This window comes from Cupressus sempervirens, chromosome 3 (assembly GCF_028749045.1).
Source record: "Cupressus sempervirens isolate cs-2001-9-10 chromosome 3, ASM2874904v1, whole genome shotgun sequence".
NCBI lineage: Eukaryota > Viridiplantae > Streptophyta > Pinopsida > Cupressales > Cupressaceae > Cupressus > Cupressus sempervirens.
Window position 1 is genome coordinate 873,322,037 of NC_143120.1, and position 27,624 is coordinate 873,349,660.

General features: G+C 33.0%; 1 long non-coding RNA gene across 1 annotated transcript; it reads right to left on the bottom strand.

The window, feature by feature from the left end:
* Window positions 1-24,595: 24,595 nt before the first annotated feature.
* Window positions 24,596-25,442, bottom strand: LOC149569567 (uncharacterized). The gene is made up of 2 exons (XR_016361757.1): window positions 24,951-25,442; window positions 24,596-24,867 (listed from the first exon to the last, which is right to left on the bottom strand). It is a non-coding gene; the product is annotated as an uncharacterized LOC149569567 (long non-coding RNA).
* Window positions 25,443-27,624: the final 2,182 nt, after the last annotated feature.

Sequence of the window (27,624 nt, forward strand, 5' to 3'; positions counted from 1 at the left end):
ATCCTGAAGAATACTCATTTCTTCAATAGTGATTATTGATAGATCAAACTTGGATAATTCAATCACTTCATCTAAGATGACATCCTCAAATGATGTAGCATCAAAAATATTGGGTGTTTTGGAACTTGGCCTTGATATTTGTAATGGTGTGGCTTGTGTACTCAACTTCTAAAGAGTTTGAGTTCTAGGAGATGTAGAGACTGTCAAAGTAACTAGTGTCTATATAGAAATTTGTTCCTCAAATGCAATACTCAACTTGTCCTCTTCAATATTTTCTCCCTCTTTTTGTACTTCACCCTATGATGGTGGAATGGGTATAGGAATTTCTTCCTTCCCCTTGTTCTATTCATTTCCATCCTCGTCAATGAACACTATGGCTAGTAAACCTTAACTATTTAGGATTGGCAATTATGTAGCTATTGTTTGCGCCTCTACCTCTTTCATCTTAATGAAAATTGTAGGCATTTCAGATGGTGTTTGTGTAGTTGCAATGTTTTGTCCAAGGTTTACACTTTGATCTCTTTGTAGATCATGTGATTCTTTCTCCTTTTTCTCTATAGTTGGTGGGGGCACATTTGGTGTAGCTTTTTGCTTCTCCCCTATAGATGCAATTTCTACCTTCTAAATCTCATCTACTCTCCCCAATATTGGATTTGATCATGGAATGGTTGCATTGGTAGATTCTTGTTGTAGCTTCTTCAAAGAATCCTCAGTAAAAGGATTAACATTCTAAGATGTATTATCAGGAACATCCTTGATAATTATTGACTCTCTTGGTCTGCATTTGGGGAACTAGCACTCAGCACTTGAACATCTTATGCATCCTTTTGTTCTTCCTTAGCTATGTTAACCTTTATTGTTCCATCTTCTTTCTCCTCCACAATTCCTTCCTTTATTGAAACATCTTTTGTAGCATCTACCTCTTCTTCCTCTCCTTTCTCAGTAATCGCTTTTATGGATAACCCATAAATAGATTTCCAAATCAATATGCTCTTGGTTGCCACGTATTCTACTTGTTTCTTTAATATATTAAATGCTCTATATTTCAGAGAAAATTTCCCTTTGTGCATATCCATTGCCTTGGCAATCATCTTCTTATCCAAATCAAGCATAACTTGGGCTAATGTAGCCTCTCTTATTTGTCTTTTAGTTGTTAAATTGAATTGCCACTTTTTCTCAACTCTACCATATAAGCACTTTCATATGGAGTTGGAAATCTCTAGAGAAGTGGTCTTGAATGTTACCATCATATCATATATGGCCTCCTCAATATTATTCTTGTCTACACTTCCTAACTTATTAAAATCTATATGAGTGAAATTTGACAAATTTTCAATTCTTTTTATATTTTCACATAAATTATCAATGTCAGATGAAGGATTGTGGCTTGGCACTTTGAATTGACTCAGGTCATCAGACTATCTCCTCTCCTCATTTGAATCCTCTTGAGGATTATATTTCTTCCTCAATCTCTTGAAATGCTTTCTTAGCTCTATTGTAGCACTTTCTCTTTTTCCTTTAGCCTTTGGTACTTCTCTCGCCTATGTAGTGGCTACCATTGTGCTTGACCTTGTTAAAGGTACAGCTCACTTTTGTTGTAATTGCTTCATAGTCTTCTTTGGTTTCTTGATTACCTATTTATTTTCTTTCCTCTTCTTCTCAATTGCCTTGGGTGCTTCCTTGGCTTCTTCCTCCTTGGCACCTATTTCCTTAGCATATTTGTCTTCACCCAAACCGTGAGTTAGTTCAAGATGTCTTTGACCTTCTTCCTCTACCTCATCTATTAGGATAAAACCATGGATAGAAATAAAAACTACATGCAAATCTAACCAATAATAGAAAATAATAGATCACACAGAAATGAACACAAGGCACCAAGATTTAATGTGGTTCACCTAATCTGTGGGCTACATCCACCAAACTACAAGTCCAATATTATTACAGTCTAGTGATTACAACTTGATTACAATCTATAATCCCTTATAGCTCAATACCACCGCAAGAAGAAATTTCACATCACAACATAATAAAAATAACTAATCCTAAACCCTTTTATGCAAGTATTTTATGCCATTTTAGGGTTACAACATGTCAACCATATGTTGGCCATATGTCAGTTACAATGTCAGCCATGGCCCAAATTTTTTTTATGAAGTATGTAAATTACTTTCCTGATTAGTTACAACAATCTAACAATCTCCCACTTGGGGACTAATTAGGCTCCACACTAAAAAACAATCTCCCACTTGGAGATTGATCTTGTAGCAATACCACTACCACATGGGGCTCCCACTAGATCAAACCACCCTAGACTCTACTATTCTTTTATTCATGTTCAATCTAGAAGACCAACCAAAGTTAAAGAGGAGTTCAACTTCTCCCTTGTTACAACCTTTGTCAACATATCTACTAGATTGTCATTGGTATGTATCTTCTCTAACTTTAACTATCCATCCTCCAAAACTAACCGAATGAAATGGTACTACAACTATATGTGTTTGGTCTTAGAATATAGAGCTGAATTCTTTGCAAGATGAATGGCACTTTGACTATCTGTGAACAAATAATTATCCTTCTGAGGATGTCCCAATTCTTTCAAGAAGAATTGAAGCCATATCATCGCCTTGGCTACCTCTATAGTAGCAACATACTCTGCCTCTGTAGTGGATAGAGCATTAATCTTCTGTAACCTAGAAACCTAGCTCATGGCTACCCCACCAACAATAAAGACATAACCTGTAGTACTCCACCTAGTATCAATATCCCCTACCAAATCTAAGTCAACATAGCCCTATAAATCATTAGTAGATCCCCCAAAGTGTAAACACGTATTGGATGTGCCTCTCAAATATCTGAGAATCCATTTGACTGCATTCCAATGCTCAATTACTAGATGACTCATATACCTGTTAATGACTTCCACTGCATGTGCAATATCTAGCCTAGTGCATACCATAGCATACATCAAACTTCCTACAGCTAAAGCATAGGGTACCTTGGATATCTTATCCTCCTCTTCTTGTGTTTTGGGACACATCTCCTTAGCCAACTTCAAATGACCAGGTAAAGGTGTGCTGACAACTTTAGCATTCTCCATAGAGAAATGTTGCAACACCTTCTCAACATAATCAGCCTAAGATAGTGTCAATGTTCTGTTCTTCCTATCTCTACAAATCTTCATACCAAGGATTTGTTTTGCTGCCCCCAAATCCTTCATAGAAAATGCATGTGCTAACTAAAATTTTAGCCCCTTAATATGATCCATGTTAGACCCAGCTACAAGCATATCATCAACATATAAGCATAAAATAATGTAGCTATCGTCATTCAACCTCTTAAAATAAATATAGTAATCTTAATGACACCTATTATATCCACGCTCATGCATAAAACTGTCAAATTTTAGATACGATTGCCGAGGTGCTTGCTTCAAGCCATATAAACTTTTCTTCAATTTGCACTCTAAGTTCTCCTTACCTTTGACATCAAAACCCTATGGCTGAGCCATATATATTTCTTCATCCAAATCACCATGAAGGAAGGTTGTTTTAACATCAAGCTGCTCTAAATGCAAATCTCCAATAGCCACAAGACTTAAAATAGTACGGATAGAAGTCATTTTAACAACAGGAGAAAATATCTCATCAAAATAAATTCCCTTTTTCTATGAAAATCCTTTTACAACTAACCTGGCTTTAAATCTTTTCATACCTCCTTCCTCTTCTTTCAGCCTATAAACCCACTTATTTTTTAAAAATCTTTTACCTGCAAGCAACTTGCACAAATCCCATGTCTTATTTTTCAGCAAAGAGTCCATTTCATCTTTCATGGTAGACTCCCATAGAATCTTAGTATCCACCTGCATAGCTTCATCATAACTTTCAAGTTCACCAGCATTAGTAAGTAAAATAGAATACAAAGAGGGAGAAAATCTTTGTGGAGGTCTAATTTGCCTCATTGACTATCTAAAATTCACCGGTGTGTGTGGTATTTGTTGTTGCGGTTGTTGCACATCATGAGGAATGGCTGGAACATCATCTTTTGGAGTATCATGCAACACTACATAATCATCTTCTTTCTTCTCATGTTGCTGCAACAGATCTTTGTACAACACTTTCTTATTGAATATGACATCTCGGCTTCTTACAATTTTATAATTTTCAAAATTTCAAAGCCTATAACCAAATTCATTAATGCCATATTCAACAAAGACACATTTCTTTGATTTAGCTTCTAGCTTGGTTCTATTTTCAAAGTCTATATAAGTAAAAGCTTCACAACTAAAGGTCTTGAGAAAATAATAACTCACCTTCTTACCAGTCCATGCCTCCTCTGGAATACCATAGCCCAAAGGAGTAGAGGGACCTCTATTAATCAAATATATAGTAGTATTGATAGCCTCCACCCACATGTGTAAGGGTAACCCAACATGCAACCTCATGCTCCTTACGGGCTCCATTATAGTCATGTTCATGCATTCAGCCACTCCATTTTCCTATGGAGTCCTTGCAATAGCTTTCTATCTGCAAATACCATTAGTGGAGAAATAATCTTCAAATTCATGACTGCAATACTCACCACCATTATCAAATCTGAGACATTTTAATTTCTTACCACTCTCATTTTCAACCAAGCATTTCCATTTCTTAAAAAATTGAAATACATCAGATTTTTGTCTAAGGAAATAAACCCATACTTTTCTAGTTGTGTCATTAATAAATGTAACATAATAATGAGAGCCACCAAGGGAAGATACCTGAGCTAGTCCCCATACATCTGTATGCACAAGCTCTAATTTCTCCTTTTTGTTTTCCTTCCTAGTCTTTACAAAACTCACTCTCTTTTATTTTCTATACACACAACTTTCACAAAAATCCATATTGACACATTTTAAACCTGCTAAAACTTTCTTTGAATGAAGTACTTTTATACCTTTCTCACTCATGTGCCCAAGTCTATTTTGCCATAGCGCTATATTAGAATCTACAACAACTATTTGTTCTCCTTGCTCAACTGTAGCAATTGTTCCTGAACATTCATTTTTCTCTGAAACAAGCAAAGTAGAAGGAACAATATGACCTATACAAAGGTATAAGGTGCCTACTTTCACACCTTTTTCTACTACAAGGGAACCTTTTGAAACTTTCTAATTTTTATCATTAAAAGTAACTACACAACCCTCATCACCAAGTTGCCCTACTAAAATTGAAATTCCTACTCAACCTTGGAACATGTCTTACCTTATGTAGTAGCCAATGATTCCCATTTTGCAACTTAATCTTAATTTTTCCCTTTCCAAAAATCTGATAGGTTTCATTATCCCCCAAATAAACAAGCCCAAAATCTCCTTGGACATAATCAATGAAATAACCTCTATGAGGTGTAAAATGAAATGAAGCACCCGAATCTAAAACCCATGAATCATCAACACTTTCTAAAGACAAAAGCAAAGCATCCTCTTCAAATTTTTTACTTACCACATTTGCCTCCTTGTCTCCATCTAATTTATCTCCTTCATTTTTCATTAGATTCCAACAATCTTTCTTTTTATGGCCTGGTTTCCCACAGTACTAGTAGTTGTTCGGTCCTCTCGATTGAGACCTCTTCTCCTTTGACTTTCCTCTTGATTTCCCATGATTTCTAGAATTACTTCCTCTCTCAGTCGTTCTGCCCCTACTTTTTGTATTCAAAGTTCTTCCTGATGTAGATCCACCTAATTTTTTCCTACGAGTTTCCTCACTCAAAATAAAATTGATCACATCATTATATTTTAGGGTACTAGATCCAAGAATAGAATTACTCATAGCCATTACCAAGCCATTCCAGCTTTCTAGAAAAGAACAAAAAATCAAGAGAGCCCTAATTTCTTCATCAAAATTGATACCCACAGAAGATAACTGACTATTAATAGTATTAAACTCATTCAAATGATCTACAACAGATCCACCTTCTGCCATTTTCATATTAAATAAATGCTTCATGAGAAATACCTTGTTTGAAGCAGAGGGCTTTTCATACAGTGTCACTAGGGTTTTCATCAACTCTTCTGCCATCTTCACTTTTGTAATATTAAATGCCACTAATGGTGCTAGGCATAACTGAATGCTTCCAAGTGCCTTTATATCCAAAATATCCCATTCATCATTTGACATAGATCCTTGATTCTTGGCTTTGTCTTTCAATGGCTTCTATAAATCCTCCTGATAAAGATAGTCTTCCATTTGCATCTTCCATAATTGGAAGTTCTACCCATTAAACCTATCAACCCTCATGGAAGTTCTACCCATTAAACCTATCAACCCTCATCTACCATCACTCCCACTCAACCATAAGACTCCCACTTAACTGTGAGACTTTCCTATAGAGGATAACTAAAAGACAACCTTGCTCTAATACCACTTGTTAGGATAAAACCACAGACAAAAATAAAAACTACGTGCAAATATAACCAATTACAGAAAATAATAGATCACACAGAAATGAAGACAAGGCACCAAGATTTAATGCGGTTCACCCAATCCTTGGGCTACATCCACCAAACTGCAAGTTCAATATTATTACAATCTAGTGATTATGACTTGATTACAATCTATAATCCCTTACAGCTCAATACCACCACAAGAAGCATTTTCACATCACAACATAATAAAAATACCTAACCCTAAACCCTTTTATACAAGTATTTTATGTCCTTTTAGGGTTACAACAATCTAACATCATCATCCTCATCATCTTCTTCTTCTTCTTCTTATTCACCTTTTCCAAACTTTTCTTTCAATTTCTTTACAATCTTATTCTTTTTCCTCATGACAAAGGCAGTCTGCAAGTTAATAGTTATTCTAGACTTTGCCTCATAATTACCAAAGGATGTAGCATCCTTGCCAATTTCTTCTGCCAATATTGCAGTAATGGCTATTGAAGCCTCATCAATATTAATTTCATACAGAAAAGGTCTCAACCATCTAACCATTTGTATAGCTTCCTATACATAAGTGTAGTCGACATCCACTAGAAAAAAGATATCATAGTAGTGTTTGCATAGTTCTATAGTAGATCAAGATAACCACACCATTATTCCTCTCTCAAGGGTATTATGTCCATTTTTGAGAACTATCTATTCCATCATGAAAAATACACTTGAATTTTCAACCTAGGGACGTAGGACTTGAAATGGGTCAGCACGATATATGCACTAAGTTCCTTAATAGTCTCAACACCTATGTTGTAGGAAATTAAAATGCATGAAAGGAATCTATACTATTGATATAGAGTAGTAAACACACTTAGACTAACAACAAATACCTATAAAAACTTTGTAAAAGCAATTCTAAATTGGTGAGGTGGCGAAGTTTGATGACCGCAAAAAAGGTGTTGATAGTATAGTTTATTGAAAACAAGCAAAATAGAATGTGTAGGTGACATGGATTGTGAGTGGGTGGTGGATAGAGAAATGAGATGGGTTGATATGAAGAAAGATAAAATTGAGTGAAAGAATGGAGCTCATATTAAATGAGGTCTTATTATGAGGGTTTTGTTAAAGTTTATCATGGAATGGTTGTAGGAAGAAAGTTTTCACCATCTGCTACAGGAACAAAGTTTGTAGGAGCTAGTAAACTAGTTGGTTGAAACTAATATAGGAACTCATATTTGGTCTATGGTTTATGATAGAGGTGCAACCTATGGCCATTTGCAAGTAACTTGAATCGGATAGGATCAATTTTTGTTAGTTGCACTGCTCTATTGTTGAATACATATTGAATTTCATAAGGCCCTAGAGATTGAGTCAGCAACTTCCTTGGATTTTCTTTGAAGCGAGAATCATATAGGAGGGCCCAATCTCCTACTTTGAATTGTTTATTATGGATATATGCATCATGTCATTTCTTTCAATATTGTTGAATAATTTCTATTCTTTCCAAAGCTATATTTCTTGTTTCATCCAACAAGTTCAAGTGGAGAAGTCTCTCTTCTTGTATTATAGGAATATTGATGTTCAACTCTAAAGTAGTGCATAGTGTTTTATGCTCAAATTAAATAGGAAACATGGCTACTTTACCATAGAGAAGTTCAAATGGACTGAATCCAATTGTTGTCTTCCATGTGGTCATGTATGCCCAAACAGCATCAGTTAATCTGCTAGTCCAATTATTCTTCTGTATGTGTACTATCTTAGTTAGAATGGCTTTAATTTCTTTATTGGTGACCTCTGATTGCCCATTTTCTTGAGGATGATAGGTACTATACTTTCGATGCCTTATGTTGTATTCTTTCATAATCCCAGTAATTAGATTTGATGTGAATTGGACTCCTTGATCTATAACAAGTTCTCTGGGGACTCCATAAGAGGTGAATATTTATTCATATAGGAATTTGGTTACTTTGTCATCTCTTACATTTTTCATTGCTCTAACTTCCACCCATTTGGTTACATAATCCGTACATACTAAGATGTAGGATTTGCCACTTGATGGTGGGTCAATTGGACCTATGAAGTCCATACCCCACTTGTCAAAAGGTGTTACTACAATTTGTGGATTGAGTGACATCTCATCAATTTTCATTGGTTAGCCCATCCTCTAGCATTTTTCATAGTTAGTCATTGCATCCTTATAAAAGGTTGACCAATAATATCTAGTTGTAAGTACTTTCAATGCTATTCTTTTTCCTACAAAATGGGCTCTACATGGTTCATCATGACAAGCATGCAGTATATCATATATCTCATCTTCCCTGACACATGTCCTCATGATCTAATCTAGTCCAACATAGAAGAGATTGTTATCTATCCAGGAATAATGAAAATTTTTCTTTTCTAGCTTCCTCCTTTCTTTGTGAGAGAAGTGTTGGGGCATTCTACTTACAGCAAGATAATTTTCTATATCTGCATACCATGGTGTATGAGTTGCTATATGAAACAAGTGCTCATCTAGAAAAGTATCTTCAATTGGAGTTGGATCTTCATCAGTAATGGTCAATCTAGACATATAATCAACAACTATGTTGGATTTTCTTGGCTTATCAATAATGGTAATATCAAACTCCTATAACAACAAGAGCCATATTGCCAATCTACCAGTTATAGCTAGTTTGTTCATTAACTACCTTATAGCTAAGTGATCAGTATGAACAAAAATAGGATATCCAATTACATAATTTTTGAATTATTTCATTGCATAGACTATAGCTAGAAGTTCTTTTTCGATTACTGTGTAATTTAGTTCAGGTCCATGAAGGCATTTACTAATATAGTAGATGGCATTCTCAAGATTAGCAAGCTTTTGTCTTAATATAGCTCCTACAACATAATCTGATGCATCAATATGGATATGAAATTGAATTGACCAATCATGTCCCTTTAAAATTGGTGTTGTAGTGAGGAGTTTCTTAAGATGCAAGAAGGCTTCATTACATTTGGGTGTCCAAATGAATTCAATTTCCTTAGTCAACAATGTATACAAAGGACTGGCTATTTTACTGAAATCTTTTATGAAACATCTATAATATCTAGTATGACCTAAAAAAGATCTTATATCTTTTGGTTTTGTAGTAATGGGCAGTATTAGAAATACCTCTATCTTAGCTAGATCCACTTGTATTCCTATAGCTTATATAAAATGACCAAGCACCACTCCTTCCTGCATGAGCATGAAACATTTTTCACTATTGAGTGATAGATTATGTTCTTTACATCAGACAAGAACCTTTTCAAGATTCATCAAGGCTTCTTCAAAGGTGACTCCAAATGTTGTGAAATCATCCATGTATATTTCCATGCAATCATGTGATATATTAGCAAAAATGTTGATCACTGCTCGTTGAAATGTTATAGGGGCATTACACAAGCCAAATGGCAAGACAAAATATGCAAAAGTACACCATGGGCATGTAAATATGATTTTATCTTGATCTTCAAGAGCTATAAGTATTTGATTATAACCATTGCACCCATCTAGAAAAGAAAAGTATTTCTTACTAGCCAGAGTGTCCAGAACTTGATCAATGAATGGTAAAGGAAAGTGATCCTTTTTAGTTGCTTTATTCAATTCTTTGTAATCTACACAAATCCGCCATTTTCCTTCCCTTTTATGCACTATGACCAAAGGTGATACCCATCTACTATCAAATATAGGATATATAAAACCATCATCAAGTAATTTTTGCAATTTAATTTTAACTATTTCTCTGAGGGCTAGATTAATCCTTCTCTAGGGTCGACAAGGTGGCAAGCACCCTTCATTGATGTATATTCTATGAGTGCATAATTTAGGACTCAACCCTTTCATATCATCATAGTCCCATGCAAAAACCTTTTCATATTTTTGAAGAAGTTTTGTTAACTGTGTCATTTGTGTAGAAGACAATTTGGGATTGACATGGAGATTATGACCTTTTGACAACTCAATAGTAGTTGTAAGATCAACTATAGTAGCTTCAGAGATTGGATTTCTATCTATTTCACATGGTAAGAGCTAATGGATAATGTCTAGCTCCTTGAGTAGAAAACAACTCTCATTACACTCCTCATATGTAGTTAATTCTAAGATAGAATTGTCAGATACATCTTTTTCTACCACACAAGTATTGTTAAGAATACTTTGAATTACTAAATCATCTTCATGTAGCTTTAGAAAAGATTGTCTATGTAACATCATAAGTTGTGCTATAGAGTTTAACTCTTCTTCTCCATCCCCTAAATTTGGCCATACTAATGTACTTAAATCTAGTTGCGGTTGTGCTGGAGGATATATATCAAATTTCTTTGTTACCTATCCATTAGATATGGTCATACTCCCTAACCTGCAACTTATATTTTCATCAGCTATAGCTAATCATGGTCATCCTAAAATGATAGGGTAACCAGATAAATTAACTTTTTGAGACAAGATCATGAAATTTGCAAGGTACTCTAGAGAGTCTAGGGTTACTACTATGTCTTCTATCATCCCATCAAGAGTGATAGTAGAACTATCTGCAAGTTGCATAATTGTTGGTGTAGTTCTTAACCCTTCTATATTCAACTTTTCCATAGTATCCTTAGTCATGATATTAGCAGCACCAAGATCTATTAAAGCATTTTTAACAGACTGGCCATTTATAATCACATTCACAACTGGACTTCCTAGATCAGAATATTTAGGAATGATCAATTTTCCTAACATGATGTCAACCAATTGTCCTACAACATGGACTATAGTTGGATCCTTTTTCTTTCTCCTAGGATTTTTTAGGCAAGCTTCTCTAATGGATTTTCCATAAATAGGAACATCTTTAATAGCTTGGAATAAGGGTATTTGGACATGCATGTTCTTTGATTGATCAATGATGTCAAAGGATTGTTCCTCTATTTGTGCAGGTTTACTTTGTATGAGCTTTTCTGAAAAAGGAGGATCAACTACTATTTGAGTTTGAGCTGAACTAGTTACATTGGTCAGGTCAACCACTTGTGGCTTAGAAATTGTAGTTTTTGATGTTGCAAGAGTATTTGGTATTTCAATTATGAGAGGCAATTTAGGTGCTAGTAAGGTTGTACCAGATCTCAAATTTATATTTGTAACATTTATAGTATAAGCAAGATATTGCTAAGCATTGGTAGAATACATAGGTTGTTGCAGTTGTTGGCTATTTGGATTTGGCTAAGGTTGTGTAGGTAACTGAGTTTTATTTTGAGGTCTAGAACTTGTAGGTGGTGGCATTAATGTAGGTTGTTGGATTGGAGGTGGAAACTATGGTAATTGTAGATTACAAATATTTTGGTTAGGCCATTGTTGAGGTCATCTCCATTAGTTTGTAGACTGCCAATTTCCTTGTGGTTGTTTCCATTGGTTCTGTTGATTTTGCCATTGATTGTTTTGTTGGTTTGGCCAAGAAAGATGGAAATTATCAGACCATTGAGGCTCTTGTGGATTGTTTTTCCAAGCATTATTCCAATAAGGTTGACCTTATTGTGAAGGACCTTGGGTACTAAAATTTATCCATTGATTACCATATAGATTTAAAAAAATTTAAAGGATCTTGAGGCATACCTTGATGTTGGGCCCACGGTTGACATTGAGAAATGAAGAATACTTTCTCATCCTCCTCATCTATCATGATGCACTCAATTGGAAGATGTTGGTTCTCCACACTAGCAACCAATTTGCACTAGCAATCTTTCTTCTTCTTCCAGTAGTGTGGATAGTACTCTGCTAATTGCACCTAAGCTTCAACATGCTTCTTCTTTATAGTCATTGTGTCGAGAGATGTAGCGATGTCATTTATGATGTCTTGCTTAAAATCTAAGAGCAGATTAGATATCTCAAGCTTTGAAATACCCTGACTAATGCCTTTAGTAGTTGTAGTCCAGTGTCCCCTTCCTTTCTTCATTGTTGACCTTGAGTAGGTAAGACAAATTTTCTTAAGGTCATCCCAAGAAGATTGATATACATCACCACCAACCATCAGGTCTAGTGCCTCTAGAAAATTATCATTCACCCCTCTCAAGAAGACTAGCTTTTGTGAATCCTTTGACAGTACATGTTGAGGATTCTTCTATAGTGTATACAAGAAATGTGAAACATAGTCTCCAATGTTTCATCCTCCTTTTGTGATATTTTAAAGATATCATCTCCTCTTGAATCATTTTCTTTGAAAAACTCTTTGTATTTTTTCAGAAAGAGAGTTTGCATTTCATCCCAAGTACTTGCTACATTAGCTTCTAATCCCATGAACCACCATAGAGCTGATTCTTTTAGTGTTGCTGGAAATAACTTGAGCTTATGGGCATCAGTGGTGTAGTCAAAGCTACGATAGAGCATGTCAAACTCAAATAAGAAAGTATTAGGGTCTTTAGTTGCAAGGCCATAGAACTTTGGAAGAGCAACTACGGGTATATTTTTTAGATTAGCATTATTTTTTAGGCTTGGAAGAGGAAATGGAAAAGTAGGTTGTGTCATTACTCAAAGCATTGGATTATGGGGTGGCTACTAAAAAGAAACATTTAGTATTGGATGGTTAACAACTGGTGGATTTGGAATAGTACTATCAAGGAAATTGGCCAAAACTTCAGCAAAAGGTTAAAGACCACTTGTATCTAGGGGTTCTATTCTTGAGAATGATTCTGTAGGAAAAATAGGGCTAGCATCCAAAAAAGGAAACTTAGCTTCTTCTTCAATTGCTTCATTCAAATTAACAGGCTCCCATGGAAGAAATCTCCCATATTCATCTTGTTGTTGCCCTCTTCGATGCATGCAATTGAATTGGTGACTTGTTAATCAAGCCATAGTTTTTTGGTTTTGAACTAGCAAACTAATATGAAAATAAAGGACTCATAAAGGTTCCTAGTTTGACACCATCCCCGGAAATGATGCCAAAAATGCATGGTTTCATAATAGATCAAGATAAGCACACCACTATTCCTCTCTCAAGGGTACTATGTCCATTTTTGAGAACTATCTATTCCATCATGAAAAATACACTTGAATTGTCAACCTAGGGATGTAGGACTTGAAATGGGTCAGCATGATATGTGCACTAAGTTCCTTAAATAATCTCAACACCTATGCTATAGGAAAGTAAAATGCATGAAAGGAATATATACTACTGATATAGAATAGTAAACACACTTAGACTAACAACAGATAACTATAAAAACTTTGGAAAAGGAATTATAAATGAGTTAACAATTCAAAGATCCATTATGATCATTTTCCACAAGTGCTGCAAAAACTTTCACAGTAACTATGTTGTAGGACCAATGCAGTTAATCTATCTTAAAACAAGAAATTGCAAGAAATGAATCTACTCTACCTAAATCTATTCCATCTCCCAAGTGGGCCCCCTTGGTTGGCTTCAACTAAGCACATAACAAGTATTCCAAAATCATTTTCTCATTAGAATTCTTCTTTGATTACATGACTGGATAATTCATGAAGAACAAGAAAGAGCAACTTTTGAATCTTAAACTAGTAATGTTCTATTAATTATTTTCATCTCTTCAAGATGATCCCCTCTTCCTTATATATAGGGGATTCAATACTTATTACAAACATAACATAAAAGCTACAAACAAACATTGCCAAAAAAGAAGGCAGAATGTCAACCATGACATAAAACATTGATTAAGTAACAAAATAATAGTTCGCAAGAAATATAGAAAGTCAAGTCTTCCTGATTTTTCTAGAATAATTACTCTTCTTGTAGACGTGGCTTATCGTCTAGAACTAACCTACACTTCTTTTTCCATGAACAACTTTCATTACTTCCTCCTTTAATATAGTGATAACCACTCTTCACATCACTTCCCTAAAAATTAGAAACATTTAGAACATATGCACAACAACATTTCTAAACTTACTCACATACTAGAGCATAGCTTAAAATATTTATATTGAATATTGCACATTATGTATAATATTAAGCAAGGTATGTCATATCCACTATCCATAAGTTCAATAGATTCTAGCCATACTCAGCATAAGTTCACAAGATATTTAAAACAAATATGTTGGGAATTTTTTTTTCACAAGGCTCAAAGAGTAAGTTCAAACTATATAAAAACTAAATCAAATTTGAGATATTAATATGCCTCATCAGTGTTGTTCTACTAGGGATATAGGTATTCTTAATCTTTGTTTCATTGACTTCTTGAAGTCATCAAAATAGTTTGTCATAATAGAATCAAAACTATCTCCTAGTTGTTCAATACACTCTATTACTTGTTGGGTAATCGGCATGTTTGACATCCAAACAACTTTACCAAAAGAAGGCAATGTGTTTTTGACATAAAAAAATATGCACATGATAAGTGAACCAAACTTACACTATGAATTCTTTGTCTTCCTAATTGCTTCCAAGTTCTCTGACAATTGTTGAAGTTGTAACTCAGCTAGGTCATATGAATGATCATGTTTTACAATCTTGTAGCCTAGGTCAACTACCATGCAAGATACATTGTTTAGTCGACTCGACTAAAATAGCTTTTGTGCTATAACTTTGACTAGAAAGGCTACCATGGGATCTGAAATTGTGTCAATTGCCATTCCTCTTTTATTCTACACAACTCCAGTATTCTTTTCAATAACTTCCTTTGCATCACTTCTTATTCTCTTTGGTTGATCAAGAGTAGAATACCCTATCACTCTATGCAAAATCCTCTTTGATATCCTAATTGGTCCATTTTCTAACCAAATCTGATTGTCATGAATCCTTCTAAAATCTATTTTAATCTATTCAGTCTTGAAAACTTGGGGAAAATATAGGGCACGAGTTAACCCTTTTCTCTCAATGATCTTATTTTCTTCCCTTAAAACATTATTATTGCACAACTTTTGATAGGTTTCCCTAATCTCCATGTCTCCAACCTTGCCAACCTTTCAAGTATAACAACATCGCACATCCTAAATCATTAGCACTTTTTTTGGTATCATGGATAACGTACCGGACGGATCTCCCTTATATGTGATCTTAGGAATGGCATGGAACAAGGGTTGTCTCACATCATTGCTAATTAACTAAATGTTGAAAACTTTCTTCCCCTCTTTCCTAATTATTTTTGAAGAACTAGCTACCATTTTTGACTCACTAGGGTTTGCAAAAATGAAACAATGTAACTTGACACAAGCTAAATACCTTTTGAATATATAGAATGGTGTTGAGTAGTAGTTGAATATAGTTTGCAAACACTTGAATATCCTTTTGCTAATCACATTCATGCTCTTCGTGCTCTTCAAACTCTAGTAGGTGCAAATGAGTCAAAAATCAACTATATAACCCTTTTAATTTAAAATTAATTACTCAGTGCTTATACAACTATAAACTCGATTATCATAGGATTTTCAACATGCTCGACTTACATAATGATCTCAGCTATAACTAGCATATCTCCAAAACCCAGCTATAACTACAATATTCCAAATGCTCGACAACAACACAAAATAGTATAATGATAGATTGTCTCATACCTCTAACCAATTCATTGCATCTTGATTCATGCTAATATAATCTTTTCACACCTTATATTCTTGGAACTGATGCATAATATGACTTTTCAAGTGCCAGTTCCACACATACTTTTGATTTCCTAGTTGGGGGTGATGTGATCACTTGATCCATTGGATAAAGTGACCTCATCTTAACTTGATGTGTTTCAATCTTATTTGTTTCTTCATTTATTGTTTATATGCATATTCACCTTTTCAACATCAATCTTTCCTTTACCTCTGTTGAATTCATTGCTCAGTGTAGGTGATCGAGTTGGATATTTTCTGTTGGCATGACTAATTTGAAGACAACTAAAGCATACAATATCATTCAACCATCTATTTTAATTTCCTCTGAAATGTGTCCTTATACAATTCTCAAGGATATGACCATATTCTTGGTAATAGTGATAACTGTACCTAGTGTTATAATCCCAATGATAAGGATTTCCATTATGATGTCCCTTTGTCTATTTGTTTGATGTCTACTTGGATTTGGATCTACATTCATATGCCTAGTTTCTATATTTTTGACAATTGTAATAATAACCTTCAAATTTTTGAGTATTGGTGGTCTTGGTCTTGCATTCATGTGCTTGATGTCCTTGCTTCTTGCATTTATGATAGTGTCCCTTGAATTTCTACTTAGGGTTCTAATTTCTAGTGTTGCTCCTACAAATATTTGTTGTGTGACCCAATTTCCATAGTGATGACAAGTGGGCTTGATGTTCTTTTCTTTATTGCTCCTTTGTTCACCACTTTTAGATGATTCTCCTTTTTTAGTTGTGGAATAGCCTAAACCAATAGTGTCATTGCTTGACCTTGGTGCTTCCATTAGTCTTTTAAAGTACTTGATGGCTTCACTAGGCTTGTTAAGATTTTCTTTCTCATTCTTCAATTCATTCCACAGTAGGGTATTTTGTGTTTCCAAAGTTTTAATCACAATGTCTTTCCTATTCAGTTCTTCATTTGCAATCATCAGTTGATTCATTGTATCAAATTGCATGTTTGCAAGCTTTTGCACATCTAATGTCTTCTCCTCAAGTCTATTAGCTAGAAGTCTTTTGTCTTCTTCAATCATGGCTCTGTCTTCTTTAGCTTTCTTTTTCAGTTCAATTGTCTCACACAATAGTATTGATTGAGTTTCTTGTTCTATTTTCAAATTATTGATTTCTTCACTTAGGGCATTGTTCTTTTCCATTAGATTTGAAATTTTTGCATCAAACTCTTCTAAGTTTCCATCCTCAAATAATCTAGTAGTGTCTACTTCTTGATCTTGAGTTTCATCTTGTTGAATGGCCAAATTCCTTTCTTCTCTTTAGTTCATCTCTTGCCTCCTTCAATTGATGTAGGGCAAGTTGTATTTCAATCTTTTGGTTCTCAGTAGTCTTTCCCAATTTGTAGACTTCCATCTTCAAGATCTTACCTACAAAGTTCTCAAACTTTCCTTCAAAAGAAAAAAGCTTCGATACCAATTGTTGGAAATAACAATGGAAAAGTAAGTTCTAAGAGGGGGGTGAATTAGCAATTAAAACTTTTACCTCTAAAACATATCACCATCATCCATCTCATAAATTAACATGTAAACTAATAATAACTTAACATGCATCACATCCATAGCATAAAATAAATCATCAGCTAACACCCACAAATCTTCACTACTATAGTTGTAAAGTGTGGCCAATTATGGCAAAAAAGTTTTGATCATAAACTATGATCTACCCTATGAGGGGTCTTCCCTGTTAAAGGCTTACAATACCATTAGGTTTCACCTTGACTAAAGGATTTTAAACTCACAATTAAGTATGCACTCTATTAAGAGATTTACAATAACCTATTAGGACTACTTTGTTAAGAGATTTACTCTATATCACTTGTTAGAATGATTCAACACGTGATCTTTGGTTAGCACCTTTCTGCTTGATGACAGATCTCCTCTTTACTAGTTGTCTCCTGATCCTTCTAATCAGATCTATCCTCTCTAAACCTCTCACTTCTTTTCTTTGTTCCTCTTAGACTAATTCTTCTTTGCATATCTTTTTCATAGCCATCATAGCCACCAATAATTCTCTCTAAACTCTTAGCATTCATCTCCTCACGCATGGATAAACTCTTTAGGGTTTACATTCCTTAAATAGGCATAGGTGGAGATGGATTAGGTAAAAATTAATGACTTTTTTTTATACTTATTACCACCTTAAGCTTCCCTAAATCTGATTGGTTGCATGCATTGTATAGGGATTCGTAATATGACTCCATCCTTTCTTCTATAATCAAAAAATCATGTTTATTCTGGCCCAAAATGGTTTACATAGTAGTTTGTACCATTAAAAAAAACTATGCCAAAAATTATTCACTCAACATCCAAAAACTCTTATGTTTGGCCTTCACTATACTCTTTATGTTATTACTCAGCTCCTAAATAGCCTGGCACTTACTATTGCTTAACACCTAAATCACTCGACACATACTATTTCTTTGATCTATTAATTTTATGTCTATTTTTCAAGTAGGCATATTGTGGTGTAAAATATTATGGGAGTGAAGCCATCTATTTCTATTAGGTCATTTCATAGGAGTTGTCAAATCAGTAGACAATTTTCTATGCATCACAAATTTGACAATGTGAAATTTATCAAACCATTGGTGGTTGGCTATCTCATTCAAGAGCTGTTGACTGGACACTATATAGAAAAATAAAGATATATTCTTTTGTGAATGTGGGATGAAATCCCAAACCTCACAAAATTTAGAATACTACATAGATACTTAATAAGTTCCATACTGAGGGATAGTTCAATTTAACATTGCATAGTTTTGTAACAACCAACATGCATCAGCTATGTAGATCTTCTTAAAGAAGTTCAATAACTCTAATTGTTCTTTACTATATAAAGAGCTCAAAATTTGTCACTCTAGTAATGTAGGTGAGGGTTTTGAGAAACCTCTTCACTAGACTAAGAGTTTTAGATTTGAACTTGATTTTCAAATGGCAAAACTCCCTTATACATGTACTCCCTTTTTGATGATTTTTAAAAATTTGGGATAGCTTATCATTCTTTTTCCATATGTGAAATTATTTTTAACTTTTCATTCATGAAGTTTTTAAAAATCATAGATTCTGATGTCTATAGTAGAGTAATGCTAATTTTGGCAACTTTAGAGGCTTTATTTGGGTTCATACAAAAATATTTTTAGGTACAATTTTTTGAAAGTCCACGATCCTTTATCTACTTTTTATATCTAGTATCATTTTAGAGAAATTGTGATTGGACATAGTACTTTTAGAATTCGGTATATTTTGGCCTAAATTGGGCATGTGTAATTTACTAGATGCTTGGGCTGTTGTGTGTTTATTTTTGTTGAGTCTTCTATAATTTCATATTTTTATCTATAATCATCAAAATTAGAAGTCCACTTCAGTCCATTTTGACAAGTGGCAATCGTACACACTCTATATAAAGTGTCAAAATTTTCTTCTTCTTCTTCTTCTTCTTTTTTAGGGGCGGGGCAGGGGGGGGGGGGTGGGGGTGGTAACTTTGATCAAGTGAGTTTGTGGGGCTATCTTGAGTGATTGTGCTTCTTTTCTCTTGTATTTTTTCATTTTGCATCATGGGTTCTCCTAGATTTCAAGTTTTAATTCCACATAATTATACTGCATGGAAAATTAGAGCATGGAGTAAAATGCTAGAAAAACCTATTTGATTAGTCAAATTGATGGAACCATGGTTGCACCATCTTGTCCTATTGAACTAAAAGAATGGACCAATAACAATAATGTTTTTGTTGGTACTTTGAGGAAGTATGTACATGATGATCTTATCTACCACATTGAAAAATCTAAAATAGTAAAGGAAGCATGGGATAAGTTTGTTATCTAGTATGTAGAAGTTGACAAAGCTAGGGGTTTTGAACTTGATAAAATCATATGAGATTAGATACTAAAGATTTTGACACAATTCAAGACTATATCACCAAGGCAAACTTCTATTGTCCAATGGACTTTGCTATTTTCTTTTAGATGTTTTAGATTGAATTACAAATACATGGGATTGTGAAGTTGTTCACCATTTGGAAAAGGGTTGTCATTTTCAGCCCAAGTGTTGATTGATCTACATTTAAGAAATTAAGGAAGAACTATTCTCACTTGTATGTGCATTAAATTGGCACAAGGAATGAGCAAATGTGTATGTTTGTGTTGAAAATGTTAGCTTGCTTCAAGTTACAAGGTTCTCTATCTTAGAAGAATGATAAAATATTATATTTTTTGTTGACATGTTTTAGATTAATTCTTACATAAAGTAATCAAGGGGAAACCATCATGCGTTGTTGTAAAATAATTTTTATTTCTAAAATTTAATCCAATCATATATAATTGATATGTGTGTGTGTGTGTGTGTGTGTGTGTCTAAAAGTAAGAATGACAAGTTTGTATGAACAAATAGATTATAAAGAAAATATTTCTTTGAAATCTATATTTAAATTTTGTTCAACAAGTTACAAGAATTTGATAACCTACATGGGAAAATAAAAAATAACTAGCAATTGCATGTTTTTGTATATGCAATGATGAGCCGATAGGAGTGATTTTTTTTATTAAATGAGAAAAAATGATAACAAATACTAATTAGAATATAATTAAATGACTTCACAAAGCTTTAATAAGTTGATAACATATTGATAAAGAGTTGCTCGAGAAGTATTGAATACAACAAGATATATGCAAGGTTAGTACAATAACTCTAACCTTAATTAAATTATAAGCTTCATTATATCCTAACCTTAATTAAACATTAACCTTAACTAAACCCTAAACTAATGATATCATTACACAAATAATTTCAAGCTTAATTCTATTTTAATTATAACCATGAATAAAATATTTCTCTTGTAACTATTATAAAAACCCAATCGTAATTGAACCCTAATCCTAACCTTACTTGAATCTTTATAGTAAACCTATAGATATGATAATGGTAAGGGTTGGGTTATAGTTAAAATTATGGTAAACTTCAAGACATACATAATAATTAGTGTTAGGGTTTTAAGGTTTGGATTAGGTTGTGTGTACAAGTTAGGGATACCTAATTATTATTAGACTATTGTTAGCACTATAGCTAGGTTTAAGGTTTTAATCATTATTTAAGGCTAAGGGTTAGTATTATGATTAGGTTTTAGGTTTAAATATCTTTCTAATCATAACCCTAATCTTAATAGTACTACTAACCCTAACATTAAACCAAGTAGTCGATTATAATTATATTTATAGTCCAAAATCTAACACTTACCATAAGATTATTCCTATCTCAATATTTAACCATAACATTTACCATAAATATTAGTCTAAGCCAACTCATAACTTCACTATAATTATCATTTTGTACTAAAAATATATAACTACAATGTTGAGCAAAAACATATGATTATTTTAAATTTATCCCTCTAATATTATGTCTATCTACAGTATTAGCCCTTATCATAAGCTTTATGTAATTAAAAACATAAAGATATCCACATATATAACATATAATCTAGTCCTAATCCTAAGAGCATTAATAACCCTAAGGTTAACCGTGACCCTGTCTCTACTCATAAGCATGATACAAATTCGATGATCATAATTTCTCCTTGATCTTATGCATAACATAAGTATAATTATCATTCTAACATAAAAAAAACCCTAACTAGAATGTTGAGAAAAACACTATAATAATAATTATTGTATTCCTCTAATATATTTCTAACTATAATATTAACCCTTATCCAAAGCTTTACCTAAAAATAAGTTCATAAAGATAGTTCTAATCCTAAGAGTAACAATAAACTTAATGTTAACATTTACCCTAGTTTTAGTCCTAATCATGATGTAAATGTTAATCATAATCTTAAACCTTGATCCTAAGCATAACTCTAACTTGACCTTAACCATAAACCTAATACTAACTCTAACCATGATGTAAACCACTCTAATCAAAACCATAACTCTAAATCTTGACCCTATCCATAACCCTCTCTTTGAAAATGATAACCAAAATTCACACCGTAAGCATTTTGGTATTTAGTTTATAAATTTTCCAATTTATATATAACACTGCTTTATTTCAAATTCTAAGGTAGATTCAATATATGTACTTTTTCTTATAATTAATTTAGAGAAGGTTATTCAAATGTAAATTTTTAATATCTATTATATTTCATAGAAAAATATTAGATAAATAACATTAAAAAGGAAAAATAATCAAAAAGTGATTTTAGTATTTTTTAATTAATGAAACTTATACTATACAATGGTAGAATTTTAGTGACTTTAAATGCATAGAATATCATTTTAGTAGTGAAATTTTAAATAGAAATTAATCTACATATGTAAATACTATTTTTATTCTATTTTTTACTTTTTTAATGTAAATCAATTCAATTTTTAAAATTAAATAACATTCTATTTTTAAAATTTGAATTAGTCTATAACTAAAATATAGATATATGAGAATCTTTCTTAAAAAATTCTAAACATTAAATTCTTCTTTTTTTTAAAAAATGTATAAAGAATATTTCTATTTAATTTTTATTCAAACTTTTATATAATTCAAAATTAAAATAAATCATGATTTTTAATAATTTTAATGAATAATTAAAGAATTAATTTACAAAAAAGATCTAGATATAAATAGAATATTTCTATATTTTTAAATATATTATCAAAAATCTTGTTCTTTCATTTTACATGTAAATTCATCTTCAACAACCTTTGTAAGCTTTCTTCTAGCCTCTTATTAAAAAAATGATGCAAACAAAATCTACAAAGAACAAACAAAAGTCCACACTTTTCTTATTAAATAACAATTTTGCCTTCTTAATTCACAATCTATGATGCATAATCTCATTTACATAACAATCTAGACATGAGTCAAAAATTCAAATATGAATAAACTATCGTATGGTCTATGGTCTTTAAAATTGTTTGATCATAATATTGGATGTTCTTATTTTACTTATGTTTTGTACATACATGCAATTTTAAACTAATATGAATACAAAAGATATTTATAAGATGACTATGATTAGACTTTGATGTGAATGCTATTATTCAAAACTGGCAATGTGTATCTCAATAGCCATTGGTATTAGAGGAAAAAGAGAAACCGTGATGATCATAAATTTTCAATGTGCAAAAAGGATGGAGTAAGAGAATTTGATGTGAAGGATGCAACATGTAGGACTATTTTTGCTAACTTCAATGACATGTGGGTCATAATACATTTTTTCTTGCTACAATAAGATGACTAGTGCAACAAGATACAAACTTGCTTGATGTAAGATTTGAACCAAATAGAAATGATAGAAAGTGTGTTTCTTTATTTTTACTATGTGCCATACTTTTGTTAATAGTGAATTCCCAACATAAACTACAATCTGACTTCACAAGAATGAAGCTCCACATTAACAAATCAAATCCATGAGAAGAGGATTCCATTATTTCTTATATAGAGAAAAATATATATATCTAAAGATTAAAAACTATTAAAACAAATTGATCTAAAACTACTAATCCAAAATGTAAGTGCTCCAAACATCTACAGATCTAAGAAAATGCACAAATCTAATAAACCCCACAATAAGTAGGAGTACAATTTAAAGACATGCAACCTAAAACAAGTTCAAAGGAAATGTTTTCATACAACCAATCAATAGAAGAGGGAAAAATTAGAGAAACAAATAGATACAAATAGAAAGTTATTTAAAGGAAATAAAAAATATTATAATTATTTTATTATAAATGGAAAGTAACTCAAAATAACTAGAAAGTGACTTTTGACGATTGGGGCTGACAATTTTCCAGCAAGGCTGACAATTTTCTAGCTAGAAATTACAAAAATTGGGAGCAAAGCTCCCACATATAAATCTATCAGCTTAAAAATCACATTTATTTCTTTGAAGTCAAATAAAGATTTCAAACTCCCAAAGAATGTTTCAAATAGATTGTAACCTAAGCGGTCATAAGGGAGATAGATATTGTTGACACCTCTTATGGCAATGGAAGAGGTGGGAATTTTTTTGCACTCCCTTTACTTGTAGTTATGTAATACTTATAAATAGGAAAGTAGCCCATCATGTAAAAAAATATTCTTTAGATTACTTGATTAGAATTAATTGTGAAAAAATGAAATATGAGAAACTATCATGGCCAAAAAAAAATTATCCATGAACCTAGACCAGATATAGAAGCATTCGAGAAGAACAGATATTAAACACACCACAAAATTATACATATTAAATCTTTCAAAAAAAAAAAGTGTAGATTTTGATTATGAAGTGTGAAATGAACAGAAAAGATCATCAAGTAAGACAAGCTGAAAAAAGCATGAGACTAATGTCTGGCAGCAATACAAGCATGAAGTTTAAAACCAGCTATTACTTGCAAGCATTTTGCATCAGGTGAGAAATTTGAATGACTATCAAATGCAGCTCACTCAAGCCTAGCGTCGAGCTTCAGCAGTCCAGAAAGTAAGGATGAAGAACAACTAAAATGGCAGTATCATCATAAATATTATCAACGCCTACATTTTCTTGTTAAACTCCAACTGCAAGCCCATCTGCTCAAAAGTTATAGCCGTAGAAGAGTAGTTATGGTACCCATATTCAAACACAAGACATACCAGATTTCTAATTAATCACTCCTGTAAATGTACCAGAATTTGTCATTCAGACATTGAAATCTCTTTGTTTTCCAACTTGCTACAAACAAATGAAATGACACAGGGTTTGGTTTAATTCTTTGTTGCTTGTCAAGTACACAAATCTATTGATTTGTTTTCCAAAAAATAAGTAGCAAACATCAATAATCACAATCATGGGGTCACTAGTTCCGCATATTAATGTTAAAATAGTTGAATAACAGCCACATAGGAACCTGCACTTAGCATTGCATGAAACAACAATTTCGTCAAACAGTTGTCATCTTATAAAGGACATTTTATCAAATGGTTTACGTACCTTATGTATCCTTATATTTCTTAGACATTTCGTCAAACATATCGTGGACATTGTTAATGCTTCCACTTTTTCCTTCACGGCTACCTGGCAGCTGAAGCTGAAACAACTGATAAAATTCCTCTATCCTTTATACCTAGATGAATGCCCTTACACTGAAAGAAGCTCCCAGTTGTCACTGGCGAACGTTGGATGATGGGTAGAAATGGGGTTTACCCTGCCATTACATTAGCTGAAAGTGTGAACAAATAAAATTAGATAAGTTTATCAGACGGACGTGAGGGTTTCTCTGTGAAATGTCATAATAAAATACATCCTGCAAAATTGAAACTCCACATTACAAAATCAAAATTTTCCCAGCAAAATGTTTGGGATGCCATTTTTGTTCAGCCAAGATAGTATCAAACGAACTAATCTAAGTACGGTTTGTACAAAAAGTAATACAATATTCATTGGCTGTTTTTTCAATTTTAATATTGAGCTTAAATAGGAAGAATTTTGATGTTTAATTGTGAATTGATTTTTATTATTTTGTTGACAGATTTATATAAACCCTACACAATTGTTCAGTTAATTGGAATCAATCTCAGATGTTTTTGGAGATGCCATGATTGCAGTACTTAGAGGAGATGAACTCATGGAGACAGTTTGTGGATTTGCAAGTGTGTTCTAGATATATAAAAATAAGTGCATTATGAAGCTGCTAAATGTTTGTTCATTTTAATTTGAATGTTTTTAATTAATTAATTATTTGCAAAAAGAGGGGTAAAAATTTATTAAGACAAAAAGGAATACAACAAGGAGAGCTCAACAAGGAGCTCGATCCTGAGCAACAAGATCATCAAATTCTTGCACCATCTCAAAGGACAGTTGCCCCCTATCCCTAATATTCCAACCCGGATCATGACTAGAAGCCCATTTGGCTAAACAATCAGCAGTTCTATTCCATTCACGAGGAATATACATGAACCTAATGAACTGAAAAGAGGAAGAGAAGAAAAGAATTTGCTTAACAACAGTGGCCAGCTACCAACTAACATCCTCAAGCTTTGGCGAATAAAGCATGTTCACCACCACCTGGGAATCAGACTCACAAATAATCTTACTCCATCCCCGCAAGCAACACTGTTCCACAGCATATAAAATAGCTTGAGCTTCCATGAGATTGTTAGTATAATCACCCTTATGAACTGAGAAGAAAAATTTAACATCCCCAGAACTACAACGAGCCACTCCGCCAATACCAGCCGGACCAGGATTCCCACAGGAAGAACCATCAGTGTTAATTTTTAGAACTCCACAGGGAGGAGGAGTCCAGTGCCCATCTCGGTTAAACCGACCCTTCCTCTGATGGTGAAGCTGCCTGGATATAGAAGGAAACCTATGAGCTACAATCCCAACCTGCAGATGAAAATTGAGGCGATTACAGATAGCAAGATCAACCGGATCCATACCCCCATCAAGCTCACACTTCACAAGAATAGTTTCCTGAAGAGAATGTGATATTTTCCACCAAAGATGCAAAACACCAAGACGAACATCTTGAAATATGTGACGATTCCTCTCCAACCAGATATGCCAAAGCATGAAAGATGGGCCAGCAATCCAAGCAGCATGGAGAGAAGAAGACTTGGAGGGAGCACTACCCAAGCGGGCCCAGAACTCAGGCAAAGAGGAAGCATGCCGACAAGAGCAACCCCAAGCGCTCCACCAAAGGTGCCATATCTGAGTAGAATAGGAGCAATGGAAGAACAGATGGGAGACAGACTCCTCTCCATTACCACACAAAACACAATAAGAGGGGCCCTGAAATCCACGTTCTAAGAACGGGAAAATGAATTTGTAAGCCCGTCTTTGGAAATGAAATACATATGTAAAATGATGGAGGATGGAATGATGCATGAACATTGAAAATGCAGTAACAGATCTCGCAAATGCTATAAGAAGTGCTTTGGAAACACAATTGTAAATGATAACATGATTTCAAAATCCATCATGTTGTGATGAATGTCCATGTTTTTTTTTTACAGCTCTACTTTGTGACATGCTAAAACAAAATTGGTTGTCCCAATTCTGTTTATACTCTAGATTCTGTGTGTCAAAAATATCATATAATAAATTTAATTAAACTCTATAATATACACATTGAAAAAAAAAAATTGGCAATTGTAAAAATATATAGGGAAAAATAATTAATAAGTATTACAAAGAGCTTACAATACAATGTCAAAAATATCATATAATAAATGTAATTAGAATCTATAATATACAAATTGAAAAAAAAAATTGGCAATTGTTGAAATATATAGGAAAAAATAATTAATAAGTATTACAAAGAGCTTACAATACAATGGTAAATTGTAAGTCTTTTATTTTAAAAGGTCTTGAATTAAAATCTTCTTTTATTATAATTGATTTTTAGCAAATTTTATGATAACTAAATAAAAATTATTAATTATTAATAAATAAAATTTGAATAAAATAAATAATATTAAAATATTTTTTAACAATAAAGAAATTGTTTAAACAATTACCACCCTACTTGAACCATGTTAAATATATGTTTCTATCTTTTAATCTATTTAATTTTCAAAGGTGTAAGATAATAGGTCTATTGCTTGAGAATTTTCTAGCTTAATTCTATTATATTTCAACAATCAATTATTACTTATTTTGG